This window comes from Pollicipes pollicipes, unplaced genomic scaffold (assembly GCF_011947565.3).
Source record: "Pollicipes pollicipes isolate AB1234 unplaced genomic scaffold, Ppol_2.1 Scaffold_4002;HRSCAF=4701_pilon_pilon_pilon, whole genome shotgun sequence".
Lineage (NCBI taxonomy): Eukaryota > Metazoa > Arthropoda > Thecostraca > Pollicipedomorpha > Pollicipedidae > Pollicipes > Pollicipes pollicipes.
In genome coordinates, this window is record NW_023596420.1 from 43519185 (window position 1) to 43533158 (window position 13974).

At 52.1% G+C, this 13974-nt stretch overlaps 1 long non-coding RNA gene across 1 annotated transcript; it reads right to left on the reverse strand.

Moving 5' to 3' along the window:
• Positions 1–299: 299 nt before the first annotated feature.
• LOC119094623 (uncharacterized) lies at positions 300–9818 on the reverse strand. Its single transcript, XR_005093774.1, has 3 exons — positions 9437–9818; positions 2531–2621; positions 300–1954 (listed from the first exon to the last, which is right to left on the reverse strand). It is a non-coding gene; the product is annotated as an uncharacterized LOC119094623 (long non-coding RNA).
• Positions 9819–13974: the final 4156 nt, after the last annotated feature.

The following is a 13974-nucleotide window of genomic DNA, read 5'->3' on the forward strand; positions in this document are numbered from 1 at the left end:
AGCACGGGGCCCGTAATTCGGACGAGGCTGATGAACCTTGGCGTAAGTTTGGCAGCTTGGCCTTAGTTTAGCGTTCCTCTAATTTAGATTTCACTCAATGGATGTCGCGGAGAGCAGTAGCCGCATTGCATTTTGGTCACCAGATGCCGGAAAGGCTATGGGCCATTTCTACACCCGTTATTAGTCTGAGCTGTCCAGGCGCTATTACTCTCACGGTCTGAAATCCAGCACATTATTCCTGGCCTTTCTTTATGACCTATTGCAACGCTTCATTTGCTTTTTGTTTTCGCCCTTCGCATGTATTGACTAGTAGTTTTGGCATACAAAGCTCAACCCATCGTTCATACCGACCATTCTAGGTCAGAGATGGCACTGATGAAATCCACACGCTAATACAGTTCTTCATTCGTGACACTGTTCTTCCTGGGTACGGGTCATTACCACTGAGCTGCGTTGGATCCTGATCAGCTCAGTAGCGTAACCATGGTACTCGACGGGTTATGGTCGCAGCGCGCTAGAGATTTGCACTCATATCCCGACCAGATGGCTCATTTGTTGATAACAGTCTAGACACGCGGTCATATCACAAATTGCGGTCACATATCTGGGCGCCAGTTGGCAGGCGTCGCGACCTGACGTTCTCGTGCCTTCGGCCACCGGATTCCGAAGATGCTGGCGTGTTACACGCTTGCGGAATGCCACCCTGCAGCGGCAGCGTTTCCATGACATCGTGCTTTGCTGAGGCCAAAACTTTGTGGAGTTAATACAGCGTAAGGAGAAAACTCTTGGCAATAACACGCGTGTCAAATGACCGAGGAGAATATGCAGAACGAGTTATGCAACTTTTAAATGTCTCTAACTTTAAGACGGTTGTCAAGGCAGACCCAATCTCCTAATCTTCTTGTTGAAGGTCCTGAGTCTTCTCGATCCCAAGCTCCACAGACTGTTGCATCGGGCACATGTCCTGCAAGTCCATTACAGTACAAACACTCAGTTTAAAGGATTTGTTGTTTCACAGGGAGAACGATGCACATTGTTCAGAGATGTTCAGAAACATCCAGAAGTAGAGAAGCGTACAGAACACAACTTTGCTCATAAAGTCGATAGCAAATGGGTACAGATGCAGCAGAGAGACATCACAGCGTTCCTCAAAACGGGCCCTTCCGAGCTAGTTTACCACCTGGTGTCAACAGGATGTCCGAAAATCGGTTCGACGCGATTACGGGTCAGTATGCTAGTCCATGAGCACGCAGTGGTTTACACCTCGGCAGTTTCGCTCCGTTCACACCCCGAGAGCGCAAGCCCCGCCAAGTACACCACGAGTTGTGTCCAGTGCAGGAGGACACCGCACTGCGGCATCGAGCGTGGCCTCCGTCCCGTCCATGCGGCCCACCTTCGTCCCCGTCCTTCGGCGAGCGGCGCCCCTTCGTCCTCGTCCTTCGGCGAGCGGCGCCCCTTCGTCCCCATCCTTCGGCAAGCGGCGCCCCTTTATCCTCATCCTTCGGCGAGCGGCGCCCCCTCGTCCCTGTACTTCGACGAGCCGCCCACCTTCGTCCCCGTCCTTCGACGGGCGGCGCCCCTTCGTCCCCATCCTTCGGAGTCCTCCCCTAACGCACCCCGACTCACACCGTCCCGTCACCCCTGCCGCGCTCGCCTTGGGGTTTGGTCCTCGGCATCACGGGGAGGGGTCACGCCAGGCCGAAATATATGGCGGTGCCTTAATCGGCTGCAGTGTCGTCTCGGTGGTGCCGTCCGCCGGCCGCCACGTTAGTTGCAGCAGCAGCCGAGGCAGCAGTAAAAGATGTGCCACGACTCCCAGAACCAGTGGCAGAAGTTGCAACAGGACCAGCAGGCACGCGGGCAGCACGCGCAGCGACGCTCCGCGCACGTGGTCGGCGGCGTGACGTCACCGTGACGCTCCATCATCGGCTCGCAGACGTCACGGGCTTCCATCCTGAAACGCATGACGACATACTTGACCGCGCCCACTATGCAACAAGTGGTCTATAGCGTCATGAGGGCATCCGGAAAGACACGGTCATTCATGGCAGCACTTCTTATTAAAGCTGCACTTTTTCGAAGCCCTTTTCACGTGGGTATCATCATACATTTAGTATCAAAATCTTAGCTGCACGAAACCTACGGCAAACAGGAGTGAAGTGCATTGAATGTCGTCAAGTCTATCAAACAGCGGATCAATTTTATTCTGCACGACCTTGAATTTCTTCATCACGTACTTATTCTCCACCTCACCTTTGCGACATTGATGCCGTGTGCCTCAATTTGCAAAGGTAAAAATGACAAATAGGTACATGCCAGCAAAACAAACCGCCTCCGCCGCCAAATTCAGTGGCTGTTATGATAGGCCTGGCGACAAACGACAGGCGGTGCTCTTACCTATGTATGTCACATTTGGTACAAAATTCGTCCCTCGTCTACAAATTCTACCGCGAATAAGGGCTTGCGAGACACGAAGCCATACGTGAGGGCGGCTGCTGATTACCCTACACGACACAAATTGTGCTGTTACCTATGAGAAATAAGGTTTCGTCACGAGTATAAATATTCGACGCGCAGATGTATACGGCCTCTGCACCAGACCGTCTTGCAGTGGCCGAAAACTGAAAGGAAACAGACCAGTAGTACATGCATACCGAGTACCCCGCATTATTGTGAGCAAGGTCGCAGACCGAGTGTGTGGTGCCCAAACTGACACAAATTCGGATCTACACAATTATTGCAGTCATTGATCGTGTGTCCATGCAGTTTTCGCCAACAAAAAGCCTAATCGTTTCAGTGAGTGTCACATAAATTGTTATGACGTTTGCGTACAGTGTATCAGATCAGACAGTTTGTTTGTTTGTTTTGCATTGAAGTATTGCCATGATTTCACAGTTCCCTTGGATTGCTATTGAAAACATGAGACTATTCATTTGTAAGAGAGCATGCACGCTTGTCAAAACCAAGTCCGGGCCTCGACAACCCGGGATTGCGGCAACGCGAGACAGAGACATTTTGACAGAGAAGAAAAATATTAATCAAGTAAATAACCGAGTGAGTCAAGGTTTGCAGGTCACATACTTTCACGGATTGAAGTCAGATTTCAGTCATCATAGCTGATGAGTACGCGAAGCCGACCGCACAGTGCAGACTTTCTGGTTAAAATTCTTAAACGGATCTCAAAACCGTGCTAACCATGCCTGTATCAGAAGCCGACCAGGAAAGGAACAGTGTCACTTTTTCTCAAACCGACCACGAACACGACACGGTATGGATTGAACCGAGGTGGAATGTGCCACGAAAGTTACACGGACGTGCAGCTTGAAGTGTTGTGATCAATATCAGTGGTAACATTTAGATACCCAAAAAGATGAGCCGAAAGTCGATATAGACCAATTCGATTCTCACCCGGTCATTGGTGATTTTTTTGTTTTTTGGGGACGAAAAAAAATTGGATGGTTTTAGGTTGCAATGCATCTAATTTGTTAGGACTATAGAAATAAGTGAGCAATAATAGGTAACTTACCAGCTGCATGTGGTCCTACGACGCAAGTACACGTGTACGTTTTAAACAAATTGCTGATGACTCATAAGGCCCAGCAAAAACAAAGGACTATGGTGTGGCACATCCCCACAAATAAGAGTAAGAGCCAAGCAGATGTTATGTGATTAAACACAGCTAATGGTGGGAACCAAGCAGATGTCATGCGATTAAACACAATTAAGAGTAAGAGCCAAGCAGATGTCATGCGATTAAACACAATTAAGAGTAAGAGCCAGGCAGATGCCATGCGATTTGAAACGGCGCAATAATTAGCTCTGTAATTAGCTTTGCACCAGTGATGGACATGGCACTTCATGAGATCATTGAGGCCAGACGCCACAAAGCTCAATCAAACCTAAGGTTTCAAGTGAATGGTTCTTACTAAACCGTTCTTCCGCAGAACAAAATCTGGGAGCGGTTAAGGGACGATTGGAACTTGCGTTCCATGCCCTGAATTTACATAAGCAAAACAATCTTCAAGTTCTCCACGTTATGAAACCCTATGGTATGGCATCCATATGGTGAAATGCCATGGCTTGGAAGCTAATAAAAACATACTGACCTTTGCACAACACATGGCAAAAAATTTGATACAAACACTTCGAATGGGTGGATTTCTGGGAACAGCGCTCACGCTAAGCAGTGCTTGTTGCGTGAGCCCTGACCCCTACCATCCGATCGCGCAATTCCAGGCAAAGGCAGAATTAAGAGACGAAATCTTAACGTGCCGCAATGTCCGGCACGGTCCGTCTTGCCCTCTGACGTCATCTGACCTTTATCGCCCCACCGCCACCGGCCGCAGGCCATACCTGTCAAGGGCAAATAGCGAGCGCGAGCGAGCGACTCGAACCCACCCCGCCACGGGTGGATGAATCGGGAACCAGGCGCTCTGACCAACTGAGCCACCGGGACGGACATTTGTTCATCATATTATTTGTTCATCAAGTCAACCTCAATCATATTGAGTTCGAATTAACCTTTTAGCAACAATTTATGCCATCTGCTCCCGGAGTAAACACTGCATACAACATTTCCGTGCGGTACTTCCGAAACAGGTCGTACTGCGCGCACGTAAAACCACCAGATGAAGGGAGTAATCCGTCGAGCCATCTCACGATGGTCTGTGCTGAAAAGGTAAACAGCATAAGCAGTAGGCATGTTTTGTTCCCACCACACATTCCAGGCACGTTATTCATCACCCCCAGGACACCACGACCATCTTTAAAATGAGTCCGGGTGGCCGGTTGGATACCCTTCGCTCGGATGGGAGCTAAATTTGATTCCCACTGAAATCTCAGGAACCAGAAGAACTAGAGACACCAAATTTACAGGGTGTGTTGACCTGTATTTAAACTCACTCAGATCGAATTTTGAGGTTGCTAGGTCATGACCTTCGGGTCAAATAAGGTCATCCAAGGTCAAACTCAAGGTTGGTCTCCAAGGGCCCCCAGAACCTAGATACCTGTTCCAAGCAAAATGTCACATGCTCATTTGCGGTCAGTGACTTTTACCTTTTGAAGGTCATAGCGACCAAAATCACACATATCAGACCTCTTTGACTTTTGCAGTTAAGTAAGAGACAAATATAACGCTAGGTAGTATGTTCCTAAAAACAAATGTTGACCTGGGTTATTTTAGGTCAGCGAGCTATTCTGACCCTTTTGACGTTCATGGGGTATTTACAATGCGGTTTCTGTTATCAACAGATTGGAAATGAGCACCAGAAACTACCTCATGCAGCAAGCCACAGAGTAATAAACAGGTTGGGCTTGACCTTGGTCTGACCTTTAAACCTGGCGCTGGGTCAATGGAATTTGTGCATTCAATTGTTGTGTTAATGAGAAAGTACCTTCATAGATGTGTGGTTTCGTCTAACACGCCTTTGTCGCATTATTGATGGAACGATTCCTTAGAAATTGATTTCGCTGAATCCATGGCCTGACTTTAGCTTGCCGTTGGTCAGTGACCTTACCAGGCAGATATATTGTTTTATACTGAACGATCCGCAATTCATTGGTCTACAGCTATGCAAAATTTGGCGTGGCAATATCAAACGCTCGGAAACCACACTGGAAAAAACTTCGGGAGTCAATATGACCCCCACCCGAGCGCGTGGGAGGTCAAATTGGCCCCTTGACCCAAACTGACCCAAATAACCGAAAGCATCTCGCACGTGTCTTCAAAGAGCTTATTGGTGAGCTCACGGATAACGCACGTGGTAGTAGTTACGTATCATCACGTTGTGACTGTTTTCCGCAGTGGCGCCATTGCAAAAACTGCACCTGTCTGACAATGCGCCGATTACGTTGACTAAAATTACCAAGCCTGACTCCGTGGTTGGCTGCTCTGAGCTTCCTGAGCAGAATCACTGCAAAGCAAGTCATTTTTTCACTATTTCTTTATTTAGAATCGGCGCGCGAAGGGATACATTAGTGGACCAGCACCCATTAAATCTTCGCGGAGGGCATCCTCTCCAGCTCCCTTAAGAGAGTTGTTGCCGAGTGTGCCCAGACTCATTATCTTAGCTTTGGGCATAGTCTACATCACAACTGAGCACCTGCACATCTGTAATCGTATCGCCCGTCTCACACCGCGCAAGGCTTCTTAGTGGGTGATTTAGCTATATGCGCTGTACGCGTATGCAACGACATGACAATAAATCACTGAGCAAAAGTTTCCCATCTCACTTCGTTAGTTTGGGTCTCGCCAAGCTTAAGAATGGCTCGGAGGCCTTTCGTCAAGGCGATTGAACAAGGCAGCGGAGCAGAAAGGCATCCGCTCACCAATAGCGCTTGACGAGCCCGGGTCCGTGCACCAAATGTCGGGGAGAGTTGATTTCTCCGCCCACCTGTTGCTCCTCATCAGCATATCCAACCACGCCGCTCAGAAACCATTGAATATGAAGGCGTGTCATGACTGACTCTGCCATCTAAAAATCATCTGCACGCTCGCGCTCTGTCACTTGAAGATACCGTCAGGCGCATAAAAACCTTACATCAGCAAGGCGCGTGTACCTAAGCCCATCTGCTGCGGTAAAGTGGCTGCAAAAGGAATCTTCAAATCAACAGAAAACATAGCGCTTCATATGCAGGGCCAGGTAACGGCTCGAATGACCTGAATCGCGGGTTGCAGTGGCCAGTGGGCCGTCAAGAACGTCAGCGCTGGCTTCGGTGAACTCGGCGACAGTCCGAGGGATCAGCATCACGTTGTCCTTGCCTTACGTTATTGTATTTGCAAGGTCGAACTTGTACCCAGGGTCACAGCCCGCTCAAGACGATTACGACTGCATGATAGCAGCGTGGCGACTGACCAATATCAGCGTCTACTGTCGGCGGCCCACGAGCGCCGTTGCCGGCGGACGAGGACCGCCTCAGCTGCGGTTTACGCTAAATGCTATTGCTTAAAGCGTTTCTGACATCTCCATGTGTGGGACTTGTCGCTGCTACCCATTGTGTTTAAAGTATCGCGTAGCTGAATAAGAAAGCTGTCATTATGAGGCCACAACCAGCGAATTTTCGTGTAAAATCTCAGACGGTCTAATAGATATCCAAGCAGGGTATCTGCCAAGCGCACATTGGGGTGCATTAGTGGAATATTCAATACGCATTAAAAATATCAGTTTTGATAATCTGTGTTTTTCTCAGAAACCCATGGGCTCAACAGAAACCAAGAAGGTACCGCGAACACATACGAGATACACGACGTGCGGCCTTCATTAATGTGTAAAACAGTGCAGAGTATTTGCATTTTAATTCCAAAAAGCAGCTCTTCTACTGCATTTTGAACCTTTTGAGTTGAGTGAAGATGAGCACCGTTGCTCTCCTCTCAAGGCGAGCAGTACGCTCGTTTTTGGTTTCTGCTGCGAACCCCTAGCTTAGGGGCCAAACGGATGTTACTTCTTCGGTATGCTACACAAACACAGCAGAACCCGAGGAAGGGAGACCGCTCAGCGTAACAGAGGCTACACAGATAGCGGTAAGAGAAGTGGAAAATGCCAAAAAAGCGCGTAACTTCATTTACGGACGTCCCCTTACCTCTGTGATGTATTGTCTTCTAAATGTCATTTGCGCGTACTGAATGGCAGAAGCCAAAGCTCATCTAAAACGTAATAGATCCCGTGAACGGGGCTTGATACATGTTTGAAATTGCGAGCGTTCTTTTCAGCTGCATCTGACAATGCGTTTGACGAGAGACTGAAATGTGAAAGCGGACCAACACCAATCAAATTGTACAAAATGTATGACTTAACGGATTGGACCGAAATGCATTCAGAAACGACGGAACAGACGCGTTGCGGGCCACGTAAATCTTATGTTTGCGAGCAGGATCGGAACTGCTGCTGATAATTCGGTCCGCAGAGACCTGTACCCCAGTACCCGCGAGTCCGGAATCGAGTCAGACCGGACTCGGATTCAGTCTGGCCTCTAACCTTACGGCCACGTTTTTGGACTCGACACACAGCACTAGCCTTGGCAGGGTATCCCATGAAGTGTTTTAGGCGCTGGGACCTGGACTCCAAATATGACACCAACCTTGGCTGGGGATCCTGCGAAGCGTTTTAGAGAGCTCGGACCTGGACTCCCAACAACGACCATTGCATCAGTGGCGTGTGCCAAATATCTGAGACCGCACAGAGCTCTGCGGCTTCGGCGCCCACAAGAGAAATGCTCTGTGACGACGCAAGCCCTGTCCGGCACGTACTCTAGCTCCGTCCCGCCAGTGCACCTGTCGTTGCAGCCTGCAGCTGCTAGGGAGTCGCCGGCCGTCATCGTCGTCACCGCGACCATCTCTCGGCCGCAAGCGTGCAACAGCCCGGCGGGGACGGTGAAATTCGACAGGCTTCGGCCGCGCCGGCCGCCTCCCCACCCCACTGATGACGCGGCTGGTTAATTTTCTAAAACGGCGACACTTTCTCGACGCTGTTGACGGGTGGTGAGCGGCGTGTGGAGGGGGCGGGGAGGGGTGGCGCTCCGCACTGAATGCCGCTGTTGCGCACTGCCGAGTGGAAAGTTGCCCAGTTATTAACGCATTAAACGAGCCGAACACCGTTCGACCGAATGGGAAGAAAAATGCTTTTCTAGTCTCACACGGAGGATGTTTTCGGAGCATGGTACACCGGCTTTAGAACCTCTCAGTCACGGGTCAGGGGAGAATCACAACACGATATCCAGCTTCGCGTTCGGGCGCCTGAACGCGCCAGCGGGGTTTGGGCTCCAGCTCCAACGGCGCGGACGCCTCTGTTATGGCGGACAAAGAACAGCGCCGCAGAACACACGTTAAATCAATAGGTGTAGGGACCATACCTCTGCCGCCTCCCTGGTCAGGGGAAAGACGTTAACCTCGTCATCCGGACGTGATGGGTACGGATCCCAGCACGGGCACAAACTAGGGCCCGGATGACAGAAAGGGTGGCTAGAAGCTGGTCAACGAGGATCAACCCAGGTCTGGGCCGACCGTGCAACAACACTGCGGCACGTTCAGCCGTCCGCAGCCCTGTGCTGTGCGGCGAAAATGCAACGGGAAAATTATTCGTTGGAACGACGGCACACCATGGACGGTGGGTTTAAGGCATACGCAACGAGCTGTGCTCAGCAAGTACCCTGTGTCTAGTCACATTGTCACATTCTGTCACATAGTCACATTCTGCACTCATTCTGACACCCGTCAGAATAATTGCAGAATGGTTTTCTTTTTTGAAATTTCTTTTTTCAGTGTCTACTCTGACACGTCCTCTGTTTATATCACGTGAGCATACGTATCTTGAAAATGGTTGTGAGTGCTAAAATCGCTGCAATCGCATTTCCAACCCGATGTTATTTTGCCTCAAACATTACACAAGAAACACCACAGATCTTCAAACCATTGCGCTCACGCAGTTTGGCAGCTGCTTACCTGCTGACAGCATCGGACAGCATCGGGCCAGAGGTCACGGCCGGGGTCAGCAGTCGTCGGTACCACTCAGCCTGCCGAAGCCCCGTCCGACCGCCGTACCGTTTACCGGCGCCCCGGCGCGCGCGACAGCCGGCGGTTGACACCTCGCCTCCCCACGGCGCGTGTTCACCCGCTCACCGCAACCCGCCCCCTGCCTCTCCACGGCCGCCGGCCGGCCAGAACGACCTCATTCTGGGCTCTCGACCGCCGCGGCACCGGCCCCTCCGGCGCGCGCGGCCAACTCCGCCGCAGTGGTCGGCCGGACGTCGCTCCGGCAGCGCGTGCGCAGAAACAGCAGAACACCAGCAGCGGCGGCGACATCAGACACGTGGTCGCCCGCTCGCGCCCGGTGAGTTGTTTGCCGCCGGGTGACCTTGGCTGCGGGATCGGCCGTTGGCCGTGCGCGTTATCGCGGAAGTCATGGTGCCGCTAGGCGGGTCGATGGGGGTGGCGTTGGTCAGGAGTGGGACGGCGCGAGATAGGAGAGGGGCGCGGCCGCGCGCTGCTGATGGAGCCCTTCGCCCTGATGGAAGGCGTTGGGAGGTGGGAGTGACGGCTGGGCTGCACTCGTGGCCAGGGCGTAAATCGGGTTGCGCAGCGAGTGCCGCTGAGTTTCCTTGCCCGTCACAGAAAACGAACGTGTACGAGGTCATGACGAATTCTGTGATGGAACCTTTGTTTTTTTATTGAATTCCTTGAAAATAGTCGATCTTATTATTTGAAAGCAAGAGGCTTGATTGAGCCCTAAATTCATGGGATATCGAATACAGCCGCCCATCCAGGGACATCATGAATATAAGGCTAAGTTCAATGAGCTGACGGAGACTCGTCGATAGACGAGGAAAAAACATCAGTGTCTGTCAACTACAGAATGCTAACCGACCGGAATAAAGCATCGGGACGGGTACTAGACACAGCACTCCCCTGGCCCAGCCCCAGGGAGCCCTCGGACACCTGGCGATGCATTGCCGAGCACCCCTCAGTGGCGGCCAGTTTCGTCGTAACCCTTTGTTACTCCTAACTTCTGTCATGAGTTCTCTCGCGTGGCGATAAATCCAGTCAGGCAGCTTTCTCGGCCGAACATACTTTCGGTTTCAGGCCGCGGCGGTCGTCCCGGCCCGACCGCCTCGCTGCGAGACCCGGAGGCGTGACGGAGCGGGGCGCCGCCAGCCCTCGGCACGCGATCATTTTCACCGACGTGACGTCGACCCATTTTCCCTGGTGATGCACTGTCCTGCCGGAGGTCTGTTGAAAGTGTATCGCGTTGCCAGTTTCGTGCACGGGCACGTGTCAAGATGCGTGGCGTCTTCCGTGTTGCGTTCCGAGAATGTATTATCATTCCATACTGTTGCATGCGGTGGAATTCGTCACGGGTTGGATGAACCTCTGGATTTATGACGAAGCGACGAATTGGACGGTCTTGATCAGAAAAGCTCCCAGCGACAAGAATTGTGGCTGGGCTTGATGAAGTGGTCTCCACAAATGATTATGGTCACCAAAGCTTGGCTTAAGACGTTGGGCCCGCGCAGTTGGCACAGATTTGGACGTCAAGGTCGCCGTCAGGTCGCATAAACGTTGTCGGATGTTAGCCTTGTCTGACTCCTCCACCCTCCGTTGCTCGTGCTGCTAAATTTAGACTTGTTCATCTTGCTAGCCTAAATTTAGTCCGCTAACCCGTTGTCATAACGACGGAGTGCAGCGCCACCCGTCTGACATGGGGGCTCTCTCAGGACACGAACAGGACACGAAGGAATGAACGGCAGACGGATTGGACTGGAACACTGTTACGTCAGGATGGGACAAGATGCTCTGTTTGCTATTTGTCTAAAAGATCAGGACATCAATTCTGTATTGTCCGCACTCCCAGCCCTGCTGTACGCGTCCGTGCCTTCATCAGAGGCTGGGATGCTTGCAGGAAATATGACACGCTTGAAACCGTGCCGGGGCGACTGACCGGGTGACCTTTTCCTGATTGGATTGCCTGCGGGCTTGCGCGTGACTGCGGCCGTGTCGGATATGAGAGCAGGGGGAGGGGGAGGGGGCGCATGTAGCATCGCCTGCCCTGAATACTCCATCGTTGTGGGGGATCCATTGGACGGAGGACGGCGAGCTTCCGACCGGTCAAGATGAGGGTGGCCCAACTGAACGACCCCTGGCCAATCTAGTTGGCGTTAACGGCATTTAAGTCGTCGAAATACCGCTTGGCGAAGTGGAACGAAGGTAGCATTTTCACGCTGACTTGTGAAGGCGTTCGAGAGGCAGACACGTGCAGCTGCAGATCGCAGCAGAAGACGCGTCGCCTGTGCCGTCCGCGATTCAGCTCAGTGCCTCTAAAATGTGACGGTATCGCTGTAACGCCACGCCATATGCTCCTCCGTCGTGACATTTCAGAGCCGGAACACCCTGATAAATATAGCCCTCGACTTGCCTCGTCAGGCGTCAGTGACACCGTTTTCTGTCGGCGCCGTCACCCTGCCGGAGTCGTTGGTCTCCCAGCTGACTCACCCGCTCTCCACGGAGCACGTGCCGACACCGCCGACCCAAATCCAGGTGAAAAATGCTACGCTGAGCATCCCCGACCGGAGCATCCACGCCGCGCACAAAAACGGCGCGCCACTCACGCGGGCAAACGAGCGCGCCACTCGGCTAGATAGGTCATACCGCCGCCTTCCGCGGCCCGCAGCCAGGCCCGCGCGCGGTTGTGCAGCCCCGGGCGGGCGTGCGTGTGTGCGCGTGTGCGACAGCCCGGGCCGGGTCGGCGCGTGGCGAGGAGAGACGAGCGGGTGTGGGCGGCGGAGCCTCCAGAGCAGAACGCCGTGTCATCATGGGCATCGAGAGCAAAGCTGAGCTCCAAGATTACCCCTTCACCTGAGCTGACACATGCACGCCTGCATTGTGTTGTTTCCGAGCAGGGTAATGGCCGGCATCTGTAACGCACTTTGTCTGGGCGCATAGCGTGTGCGTGAAGGTCGGGGTTTTGTTTTGTTAAATATTTGTTTTTCCAAGCCCACAGGTTTATGCGTGGGTCATGTCGAGTAGCATGCGAGGTTACAATTTTTGAGATGGATAATTGCACAACATCAAACCTTCCGTAACTTTTTGTGGGGGGGGGGGGAGATGATTATTGAACCACGTGGGCTAGCCTCATGCAGTTTCATTCTCTGATGCCACTTAAGTTTTAAAAAGCCCACAGCTTTGTGCGTAGGCTGTGTGAGTTTACGGGCAGAAACAGCTGATGTTTTGGGGCGTGAATGATCAACACGTGGTTCAATGTAGCGTCCGTTGTAAGCGAAGCGTTCATGTCAAGTTATCACTAAAATTTACTCAATTCTAATGTCTGTCCCATGAAGCAGTATTACCGCAAGACATGTAAGTCGCAATTTTGTGTCGTTATAGGCCACTGACCTCAACTGACGATCGGCTCTGCAGTAGTTGGAATAGTACTTTTTAGAGGCATAACTGGCTAGCCTTGTCCACTTTTTTACTTAAGATGCCATTTTTTCCTGTAAGTAATATTTTCAAGCGAAAAGGTCGTCACGTTCCACAAACCTAGTCCATGACCTGTGCTAGCCTGTAGTCTGCTTCATAAAATCAAGTTCTTGAAGGGCAATTAGTTACTCACATTTATCGTTTTACCAAACAGCGACACTTTCACACCTGCACGTGCAATTTTACGTCGGAAGCCATGATTTGATAACCCGGTGGCCTAATAGTGCCGGTCGGGCTTAAAACTAGCATTGACCTGGTACTTTAAGGCAAATAACCTAATACAATAAATATGTTCGACAAATTTCCAGTGCACGCAAACGTATCATTAAAATCCACTGGCCAGTTAATGATAAGTACAAATAGGAAGACAAGTAAGTTATCAGTTGACGAGTTGTGCCCTAACCCAACGCACGAAAACATCTCAAGGTAGTTTCTCATAGAACTACGAGTATTCTTCTAGATCGAAAAAGCGCCGATATTTCGGTTCTAATCCAGTTCTGTTCTAATCCAGTTCGGTTGTAATCCAGTTCTGCCTGTGACCCTAGGGACGGATATCAACTAGCTCGGGATGTCCAGTCATTTCTGAGGCGACGCAGCTTCCTGCCATCGCGAGTGTGAATTCGACACACCCGTCACCTGCCCTGAGGTTTACACCGCACGCAGAAGACCCCTTCCCCTCTGTTCCGCGCGGTAACCCCGACGGCGCGCGCTGCGGAACCGGCCCAGCGCGTGGGCGGCGACAAAGCCCGGGCCAGCGGTGTCACGGCCTCTGGCCCGCTTTCACTCTCAACCGGCGGCGCCAGCGCGCCACGCGCCTCGCAGCGTCAGTCTCGCCGCCGCCGCCGCCGCCACTGCGCGGTGCTCTCGGCTTCCGTGGGAGGCCCCGGGGACGAGTCAGCACCGGCGGAGATAGATCCGGTGACCGGCCGGCGACGCCCACCGATCAGCGACGCGGTAAGTGGCTGCGGCGGCGATACCGCCGCGTGCTGACCGGCCCGGGGTGGTGACGT